This window comes from Cryptomeria japonica, chromosome 6, assembly GCF_030272615.1.
Source record: "Cryptomeria japonica chromosome 6, Sugi_1.0, whole genome shotgun sequence".
Classification (NCBI taxonomy): Eukaryota; Viridiplantae; Streptophyta; class Pinopsida; order Cupressales; family Cupressaceae; genus Cryptomeria; species Cryptomeria japonica.
This window is the reverse complement of record NC_081410.1, coordinates 48,876,077-48,887,347: the sequence shown is the minus strand read 5'-3', so window position 1 is coordinate 48,887,347 and position 11,271 is coordinate 48,876,077.

Sequence of the window (11,271 nt, the reverse complement as noted above, 5' to 3'; positions counted from 1 at the left end):
GGTGATCCCAAGGCTCCTTGCATTGGAAACATAAGTTCCTTCATCTTAGTTCACCCCGCTGTCTTTGTGCTTCTAATCCTTTGCACAAATGTCCTTTCTCCCATGGTTCCTTGCAATGAAAACATGGATTCTCTTTAGTTGGCTCCCTTTTTCATTTATCTTCCTTTGATGGGAATTTTTTGAAATGATCTTTGGGTGGTGTATGATCAAACTTCTTTGCTTTATAAATTGCTTCGCTTAAGGTGGAGGGCTCAAAAGCACTCACCGTACTTTGAATTGATTCTTTTAATCCTTCTATGAAAAGATATGTGAGTCGCTCTTGTGAAATTTCAAGAACCATGACTGCTAATTTTTGAAATTCATTGGCAAATTCTTCTATCGATCCATGTTGTCTTAGCTGGGTCAACTCTTTAAAATACCATTGGGGGTGCCTTTGATCAAATCTCTTGATGAGTTTCTGGGTGAACTCATCATAGGAGGTTATAAGTAAATGGTCTTGCGTGATCAGTCCATAATGCCACCATTCGTGGGCTACACCTGCCAGGTGTAACACGACAAATTTTATTGCATTATCTTCTGTCATTGGACTTAAGGATAAGTACGTGTCCAGCTTTTGGACCCAGGCTCGAGTAGAGAGCTTGTCACTCCCATCAAAATTGGGTATGGTTATTTTATTGATTTGCTCCTTAAAGTCTTTATCTGATTGCTTTTTCCTTGTGTAGGTTCTTTTGCTTTCATTTTGGCATCATAATAGTCCTTAAAGGAAGTATGATCTCTTAATTCAGGGGCAAGTCTAGAGTATGCTTCTAAGATTTCATCAACATTATCTTGAGGTTGTTCGTTTGCTACCTCCTCTTCCTCCTGGTTTTCTCTGGGTAAAAATGAGGGTCTTGTTGGCCTTGGGTGAGATACTTTTGGGGATGAATTATGGTTATTCTCCGAATGATTTGAATTAGTGTCTCTTCCATTGGTTGGGTTGGTTCTAGGTATATTATTGCTCATACTCTATATGGCTTGCAGGAGGGTATGATTTTGTGCCATAAGCACTTGGGTGGTTTGGGCAGTTTGTTCCATGAAAGATTTTATTTCATTGCTTAGTTGATCACTCATTTTCTTTCCCTTCCTTTGATATGTTTTCATAAACTGTTCAGCACAGGATGGCAGGATAACTTGCTCTGATACCACTGTAATGTTCCTACTAATTTGGTTACTCAAATCCTGCAACATAAGTCAGCTATTTAATTAAATGGTAATGATATCCAGTTGCTCTTACCTTAAATTAGAAAAAATGAATATTCGTTAAGGCTTTAAACAAGCTGTACTAGAGGGGGCCAGGAACCCCGTGATAGTTACTTTCCATTCCCTAACATGCCTTCCTTACGGTCAGGTCATCCTAGAGTTGGACAAGGAAACTCAGGGCGACTCCCCTCCTCTAACCATGTTTTCTCCTCATATAGTTATCATCATAGAGGAACATTAAGGCAGACATAGTGGGGCCTTTGGCACGGCGAATCTAAGTTCTAGGTTTATTCCCCTTGGACATGCTTAGATACCCGCTTACCCTCTTACCTACTCTCCTCTTTCCAATATGCTATGATGGACTGGTTTAATATTAATTCGGTTTGGTTACAATTGTTTATCCTTTGAATATTAGTTATTACTTTCCAATTATGTGTAATAGTGAATAGATTAATAAAAGGGTGGACCCTTTTTGCCTGTGTGCATTCTAACCATGAATTGCCTGTCATGAGCCATAATTAGGTCATGTACAAGTGTATTGTATTATATCATAATAATGAATGAATAATAATGACTAATAATGATTATTTAATCAAAATAATAATATGAAGGTTTTATTTAAATAAATAATATTTAAAAATAATAATCGACTAATATGAAGGTTTTATTAATCTATTCACTTTTACACATAATTGGGAAGTAATAACTAATATTCAAAGGATAAACAAATGTAACCAAGTTAAATTAATATTAAACCAGTCTATCATAGCATATTGGAAAGAGGAGAGTAGGTAAGAGGGTAAGCAGGTATCTAAGCATGTCCAAGGGGAATAAACCTGGAACTTAGATTCGCCGTGCCAAAGGCCCCGCTATGTCTGCCTTAATGTTCCTCTATGATGATAACTATATGAGGAGAAAGCATGGTTAGAGGAGGGGAGTCGCCCTAAGTTTCCTTGTCCAACTCTAGGATGACCTATTCGTAAAGGCATGTTAGGGAATGGAAAGTAACTATCACGGGGTTCCTGGCCCCCTCTAGTACATCCTGTTTAAAGCCTTAATGAATATTCTTTTTTTCTAATTTAAGGTAAGAGCAACTGGATATCATTACCATTTAATTAAATAGCTGACTTATGTTGCAGGATTTGAGTAACCAAATTAGTAGGAACATTACAAGGAGTCTCTCTCGTTCCTCTGATTTGGACTGTTGTTGAAGCCAAGAATGCGCCCCTCCTTAACTTGTTTGGATTTGTCCAATATTGGGATGTGGGTGGCTCTCCAAATTGCAAAACAAGGGATGGATATGGATGAAGGATAAGTGCTCAAAGATGGATTATGGATGCAAATATGGCTATGATGTGGATGCTCTTGATGGATGGGTAAACACAAACTAGCATCATAAGATTGCTTGGATTGGAGATGTCAAATAAGGGGATGGAGACCCCATTTTATAGAGTTGAATGGAGGAAAATGGATGGCCAAGATTGAAAACCAATGGAGGGATAGGATTGAAAGGAAGAGATCACATGGATCAATGGACAATGACATGACAAGGGGGGTGGAGACTAAGATATTTTCCATTAAGGCATTTCTTGTCTCCACCCTCCTCAAGGTACATGGGGAGGAGTTCCCAATGCACCTAGGAAAGATAAAAGGAATTAAAACTTCCTTGGGAGATGCACATGAAATTAAAAAATGTCAAGATATTGTTTGCATGGGGATTGGAAAAGGGAAAAAGAACTTTAAAATTCCTTGGGAAGATGAGAGACATGGGAGAATGTGGGATTTTGAAAATCTCACATTCACCCAAAAAGGGGGCATTTTAGGTGGAAGGTGAGAAGAGGGACAAAGAGGATTTAGCCATAAATGGCTATGGTTGACTTTTGTGTCTAATCATGGAGATTAGGCACCAATGAGGGATTATGGGGACTATTTGGAAGAATTAGGTGAGGATTAGGAGCAAGTGGGATTTGTAGGAGGATTTGACTAGGAGAGAATGAGTGGGGGTAATTAAAAATTGGAGAATAATGCTAAGTAGGATTAAGAGAGTTTCTAGAAGAATTAATTAGACTAATGATGAATTAGGACAAGGTGATTTGTAAGAATCACTTGGATTAATTAATTAATTGAAATTAATTAATTAAAGAGGGAATTAAGAAGAGTTAATTTTTGTGTACTTTAAAGGAAGAAGGGAAAATTGATTTATAAAACCAATCATTGGACTATAGTGACAATATTAATTATATAAAAATTCAATTAATATTGAGAAGAATAAAGGCTAACACAATTAAATAAATTAATTATGTAGGAGGGTTAAATAAATTAAAATAATTAATTTAAGTGTCTACATTTGGCCCCTCTTTTACATAGGTGCAAAAATTGGCGATGGGTAAAAGATAGAAGAAAGAGGATGCCCTGGCGTAAAGCACCGATAGTGTATGCCCCTTCGAAAAAATTTCAGAATTTTTTGAAATTTTTTTTGTAGAAAAATCTCGAAAAGAAGAAAGAAAGAGAGAGAATAATGAACATATGTGAAATAGAAGAAGGGGAGAGATGAAGAAGTGAGCCCATAAGGGGGATCTATATAAGCCACACAGGCCCAATGAAGGGTCGTTGTCACACATAGCTATTGGAGAGGATCAGAGCTTAGAAAGTAGAAGGAGAGATGGATCACGTTCCTACACATGAGCATTGCATAGAGAGGGTTCACCGACATGAGAGGTTAGCCTACTACAGTCCACCAGTATGTACCTTGGGCCCACCTTGTGATTTGATAGTTTAAGGAAGGATTTATAGGATAAAATTAGAGCAAAATTTTAGTGGGGTGGACATGCTGATTGTCAATTCAGTGCGCACCCCTAGGTTAGTGCGAGCGTTGGCAAATAACACCCACACCCGCGGGGATTGGGGGTTTGAGGGGTGATTGGGGCACTAATACGCACGTGGCACGAGTGCCCATACTAGTCGAGGTTAAGATCTAAGTCTGGGGGGAGGGAAAGGGCTTTAATGCGTCCGACTATGGGTTAGCGCGAGCACCACGGTTTTGGTGCATGCACTGAATGAATCAACATGAGTGCCAGGAAAGGGAGAAAATGAAGAAGTGGAGGGGTTTAAGTGCAAGATTCATCTTAGAAGGTAACATGGATGCTTCAGACATAGGATAGGGTGGACTTAGGAATAATGGCAAGGGTTAATGAAGTTGTTTGCCTGAATGGAGGTGGACTTAGGACCACTAGGATCGAGAGAGCACTACTCGATGAAGATGAGGCTATATAGGTGGTTAGTGATAGATGAGCTGGAGATACTGAGTGTTGTGGGATTGGATTTTGTCAGCCGATGGCCAAGGATTAGAGCACACACAACCATGATGACTGCACTGGTGGAGAGATGAGATAGTAGGATTTGTACCTTCCATCTGCTCATAGGAGAGGCCACTATTACATTATTGGATGTGTGGAGGATCTTGAAGATCCCCATTCGAGGCGTGATTCTTGAGTATAGGCTAGACGCAAAATATTTTTATCTGTGGGAGGTTTGTGAGTGGGATGCACTGCCGATGATGGATAAGACACATATGCACTTGGGGAGGGTGATGCAGATTTGACACATTCCATGTCTGGTGCCCATGATCTGTGGATTCCTCAGTGGATGAGTGATGCTTGACTTGGGAGGACATGGGTTTCCGATTGGATGGAGCCGGTGTGTGTACTGTTGGCATTTTTTATGTTTATATTGTGATTGTCATTAATGGACACACACTTGCTTTGAGATCACTTTCTATGTATGAATTATGCTCAACCGGTATTTGTTCCAAACCTATATTATGTATTATAGTCTTTAGGCTATCGATGTTTTGCAGAAAGTGTTTACCGATCTCAAGCGGTATGAAGAACTCAAGCGGTTCGAGGATCTCAAGTAGAGTGAAGAAACTGTAGCGGCAGTTATAATTTTCCCAGTCTTCATTTTTGGACAACCGGTAATCAGTTTTATGTTTGAACCGGTATTACTCTATGATGAGTTACCGATCGGTAATTGGTAAAGTTGTATGAATCGGTAATACTCTGTGATGAGTTACCAACCAATATTTTTGTGATGATTTACCATCCATCGACACTTTGACGGTGATTTGTGTCGTGTTATCAAATGAGTCTAGATGCAATGAACCTAGGAACTTGCAATGTAATCCTATTGGACCGACTTGCAATGTCTAGGGTTTTAGATGATGTAGCTGTTAGGGTTTTTGGTGGTTGATGAGTTTTTGTATGTGCGATCTTAGAAGAGAAGATCAAGTCTGTGTGCTATAACAGAGTGTGGATTTACTGAAGACTGAAGTAATGCTAAAATGCATTAGCAATGAGCTATCATGGATCTAACCAAGCAGACTGTGCTATTTGCTAGATCATTCACTTGTTGATTGCTCACATCTTTGACAAGTCTAAAACCCTTAACTGGGTAGGCCCAGAAAAGCCTTTGTAAATCCTCTAACAAGGTGGTTCACATTTGCGGATCTAAAATCCTCTCACAAGGTAGTATTTAATCAGACTTATCTCTTAACAAAGATTGAGATTCCTAACAGGATCTGTTCTGGTAAAGAACATTGTATGACCTTAACCGGTCTGGTTACTATTTTGCAGATAATTACTTGTGAGTTTCATCTCACTGTGGTTTTTCCCATTTGGGTTTCCATGTCAAAATCTCGTGTTATGGTGATTGTGCTTATGTGGGTGAATGCCTTATTTGTTGTTTGGTTTGCATTTGTGTTAACCGGTTTGTTAGCAAAACTATTATAATAGTTTACTGCTAAACTGTTTAAGTGTTTAAGTTCAGTATTTATTGGTATACTAATTCACCCCCCCTCTTAGTATTCATCAATTGGTATCAGAGCCAACCTTTCTATAAGTTTAACCACTTGGAAAGAGATATGGGGGAATACACTATGAGGGAACTTACTCATCAGCTCACTCAATCTGAGAAAGCCTATGATGAACTCAAAGTCAAGTATAAGGCCTCTGTAGCAAAAAGGAGAGAGCATGCTGAGAAACTGATGGAGCTAACTGAAAATAGTTCCTATGATGAAGCAGACATGGAAGCCCTAGTTGAAGAAGTTGAAAAGATGAATGAGTCTAATGCCAACCTGAGAAGGGAACTTGAAGGACTGACTATCAGGATGTGTCAAGAGCTTGAGAATTGGAGAAAAGCTGAAGATCTGGTAAAAGAAAAAGATCATGAGATCTCCAAGCTGAAGCAAGAAATCAGTGCACTTACCATTCATCTCCAAGAGAGCAAAGTGGAAAAAGAGGAAATGCAAGGTGAAATAAACATGGCTATTTTTGGGAATGCAACCTTGAAGGAATCCAATGCTGCTATTACCAAAGAACTCACTGAGTCAAAGGAAATACTTGCCAAATTCAATAAGAGCACTGTCAAGCTAGAGCAAAAGATTGAATTAGCTAAACCGGTGAAGAATACCACTGGACTTGGTTTTTCTGGTTATGAGGAAGGTGAGACCTCTGGAACAAAAGATGGAGCATCAAAGAAGCAACTGGCACCAAAGGATAAAGGTAAGAAAAAATTTAAACCTGTTTGCTTTAATTGTCTCAAGGAAGGACATACTACTAATGTATGTAGAAACAAGGCTTACAATAACTTCCCTTACTTTCTAAACAATAAGCCTAGATCCAATAGATTTAATGGAAATTGTTATGCATGCAACAAGTCTGGGCATAGAGCATTTGAATGCAGGTCTGTCATGCACAACACTGGAAGGTATCCTTAAAGGAGTCAAGGAGTCTTTCCTGAACCCTCTAGGAACTAGAATCCAAACCGGTTTAATACCTATAATCATCAGTCGGGAAGCAGTGGCTATCAAGCAGCAACTAGATGGAGAGCAACTTGTTTGATCTATCATGGTAGTGGTCACACAGTTGCAACACGCAGAAGGAAGAATGGAAACATGAATAATGGACCTTGGAGAGCACCTGGAATGGTTTGCTATCATTGCAACAAACCAGGTCATACGACAAGATTCTACAGAGTGAGAAAGAATATATCAGATGATATACCAGTCACTCTGGAAGGAAAGATTGATGTTGAAATTGTTCAAATGGATATGAAGAAAACCTAGAAAAAGAAGCCAGAAGAAGTGTCTCAAGAAGAACCAATTTCTGTACTTGGTGTGGAAATCGTTGAACCAACAAACTAAGCTACAAGAAAGCTTAGGGGGAAACAAATCGGTAAAATATTTTGAACCCTCGGTTTACACCGGTAAAAGACCTTAACCGGTATGTGATACCTGTCAATTGGTGTAAGACCAAAAATGGTAAAAGGCAAATTAGGGTTTACGCCCTAATGATGGAGCATTTATTATGGTAGGTGGAGAATTCATTTAAAAGGGATTTTCAAGTCATTTTCACTTATCATTTTTCGAGCGAAGAAGTTTTCAAGTGCAGAGCGACAAAAGACGTTTTGTCTTGCAATTAGGAGAGATTTCAAAACCTTGAAGAAAAATATGAAGATAACATCAATCAGTCAAGTGTAGAACTCAAAGCGGTAACCCGACAACTAAAGTAGTGAGTGGCGAAGCGGAATTTGCAAGCCCTAAATCTTGACTTTCGAAGGTATTTTTTGAGTTTCTCTATTTATCATGGCTTCAGTATCACACTCTAGTTCTAGTGCACCTATTGATTCAGTAGATTTCATCCAACGGAAGGCAAAATATAATACCCTATCCCAAATACCCTTTGGTGTTATAGTAGAGGATGGTATTTCGGATTACATTGACTGTAAAATTGAAGACCTAGGATCTCTAGTGATCCATTCTCAGTTGAGTTTGTTCTGCGGGAAGGACAACAAGATCAAACCAGAATTCAACATCTTGGAAAAGAAGAAGCTCCACAATGCGGTTTATTTCCTTGAAGAATTCACAGATGGTCACATCCGTGTCATTCTAAGTAGAGTGCACGGTGACAAAATGTATTTGGAGCGGACACATGGCATCACACCGGAAGCGATTCATGTCGTCACTGGTTTCTGTAACGTTGGAGAAGTGCCAACCTTAAGGAAGATCAACAAGATCGAAATGACCAAGCTCACCGGTTCAGTGAGCGACCAATGGGGAATGACCATCAATACCATCAAGGACAATCTGGTCAAGTATGCCTGCATGGTGATAGGTTACCAGACATGCCATGCTAGCAGAATTAACTCTGTCTCTGCTGTAGCAGTAAATGCTAGCTACAAGATGATCATGGAAGATGCCTCGTTTGATTTATGCACATGTATGCAAAGGCAACTACTGGTGAACTTGAAGTCAATCAAACAGGACAACGCCTTGAGATTTAAATTTGGACAACTATTGGTTAGATTGTTCTTCTACTTCCAAGGCTACTTCCTAGGATTCGGTGATATTTAGTGGTTTGTTGACCAACCAGTTACAAAGCAAATCAGGGAAAGTCTTCAAGCGATTGGAACTGGTTATCCTGAAGTCTTGAACATATACTTTGATGAGTTCAGACACAAGATGAGCCAAAGGGTGAGAATATCTGGTGATATTGTCAAAAAGTATGAAGAGGACATCTGCTTTATCATCAAAGTAGATGAGTGCATAATGGAGGCTGTTGAGCCCAGAAAGGAAGAAGTGGAGCCTATGGGTTATGAGGTGATGTATGACATGCTAGACGGGTATGCTTCTACCCTACTTGCCTCACCGATTGACCCTAAAATGAAGAGAACTGACACCTATTTGGAAAGGGTTACACTGGTTGAGGAGCCGTCTATGAAGAAAAGAAAGGTAGTACCATCTATATCAGCACCGGTTACTTCAGCAAGTCCTAAAGTGACCAAGCGATCACCGGCAAAGAACAAACCGGAAGTTGCACCCGCCAAAGTCCTTGAGAGAAAGCGGAAGACAAAAGGCAACACACCGGACTCAGAAGATATATAATCTGAAGAAAAGCCTAAGAAGACTAGGCAAACAAGAAAGAAGACAAAGACAACCAGCAATGAACTGACATCATCGGTATTGGTAAATATTGATATTTCCTCTTACAAACCTTTGACACATTGTCAAAGAACTATTAAGCACATTAGGAGAAAAGTGCTGAGTGATTTGGCAGATTGTTTTGATGATTTCAATGATAATGAGAAGGAGGAAGTAGAACAGGAAGTCATTCAATATTTATGTATTAATGACCGGTCGCCATCAGAGATTAAATTTGTGACACCGGATTCTTTATATAACTCCTTAGACAACAAATGGCACATTGCCATAAAAAAGGAACAGGAGATAAGAGAGGAAACATTTTCTCAACATTTTCCTGATGTGTCTAATTCTGAACTTTATGAAGTTATGGAAAAATATAAAAGGCTCTTCTTTATGCAAAGAAGGAGACTCTTGTTGCTAGAAGGGAAAGTCCATGAGGTGGTAAAAGATACCCACTCTCATGCCCAAGCTGCTCTGAGATTGCACCAAGTGTTCAAAGCCAACAAAAAGGCTGAACAAGAACCGGAAATAGAAAAACTAGATGAGGTGTATAACAGTGAAGGAGAATAGGTCACTGAGCAAATGGACCCTATTGATGTTGATGCTTTGGACGGTGAAGATGTTACTCCAGATACACCAACAAAAACATCAGGACAAGAGAAACAGGACAAGGAAAAGAGAAAGGAGGAAGCAAAGAGGAAATAGGTAGAAGAAGAGAAGAAGCAAAAGGAAGAGGAGAAGAGAAAGGAAGAGGAGAAGAGAAATGAAGAAGAGAAGAGAAAAGAGGAAGAGAAGAGAAAAGAGGAAGAGAAGAGAAAAGAAGAGGAGAAGAGAAAATAGGAAGAGGAGAAGAAGAAGAAGGAAGAAGACAAGAAACAGTAAGAGGAGAAGAAGAAGAAGGAAGAGGAGAAGAAACAGGAAGAGGAGAAGAAGAAGATGGAAGAGGAGAAGAAACAAGAAGAGGAGAAGAAGAAGAAGGAAGAGGAGAGGAAAGAAGAAGAGAAGTGGAAATAAGAAGAAAGGAAGAAGGAAGAAGAGAAAAGAAAGAAAGAAGCTGAGGAGCAGAAGAAGGAAGAAGAAGATAAGCAGAAACCCAAGGAAAAGGAGGAAGCAGCAAAGAGTGTACATGTAGAGACCCCAAAGGCAACCGTTGGTAAAGCCAAACTGGCTGACATCACCAGTCCCATTGACGTCCAGTCTGTAAATTAAATGGAGCTACTGCAAAGTATTAAGCTTTCTCAAGAGCGACTGGAAGCACTAAGGAGGAAAAAGGAGGAAGATGTGATTCAAACTGAGGTGGAAACTCTCACTAGTTTGATTCCCGGTACCAATCTCCCAAGTACCGATTCCTCTCTAGCTCAATTGAAGCTCCTATGCATAGTTGTAGAGGACCAAGTGCAATGTCTGGTAGATGTTGCTGAAGCCAATGCTCAAAAGAAGCATCAAAAGGCTCTGAACACTGCCATGGTGAAGAAGTTGAATGAGCTCCGGTCCGAACTTCAGAAGGCACAAAAGGACATAAGAGATGCTCTAGATGAGGGGAATCTGCTGCTCAGTAAGATATGTCAACCTCATCTATTTTGTGATGATGTGCTTGCTTAGAAAGACAAACTGCAAACTGATTTGCAGACATTCATAAGCACCTTCAAAATGCCTTATGATTCCTTGACTGCTTATGGGAAAACCATTCACCGGTTTCAACTCCAGTCTACATGAATAGAGTTAGAGATCAGCAACCAGACACAAGATTTGCAGGAACTTCAATTGGTTCTACTACCAAGACTGCAAATACTTCATAAATGCTATCTCAATCTGGATGCCTTAATGGTCACTCAAGAGATGAGTACCTTGGACGCCATGGAGGAACAAGTATCCCAGATTCAAATGGAGAGTGAGGTTGCTACCTCATTGCTTGAGTCATGGTCTTTATCCATGAAGACATTTATGCAGGACTTTAAATCAGTTTTACACAAGTTTTACTCTTTATTGTCATAAACTCTTATGATTTTAATGATAATGGAAACAGGGGTTATTCAGTTGTACTTTGTCATTGT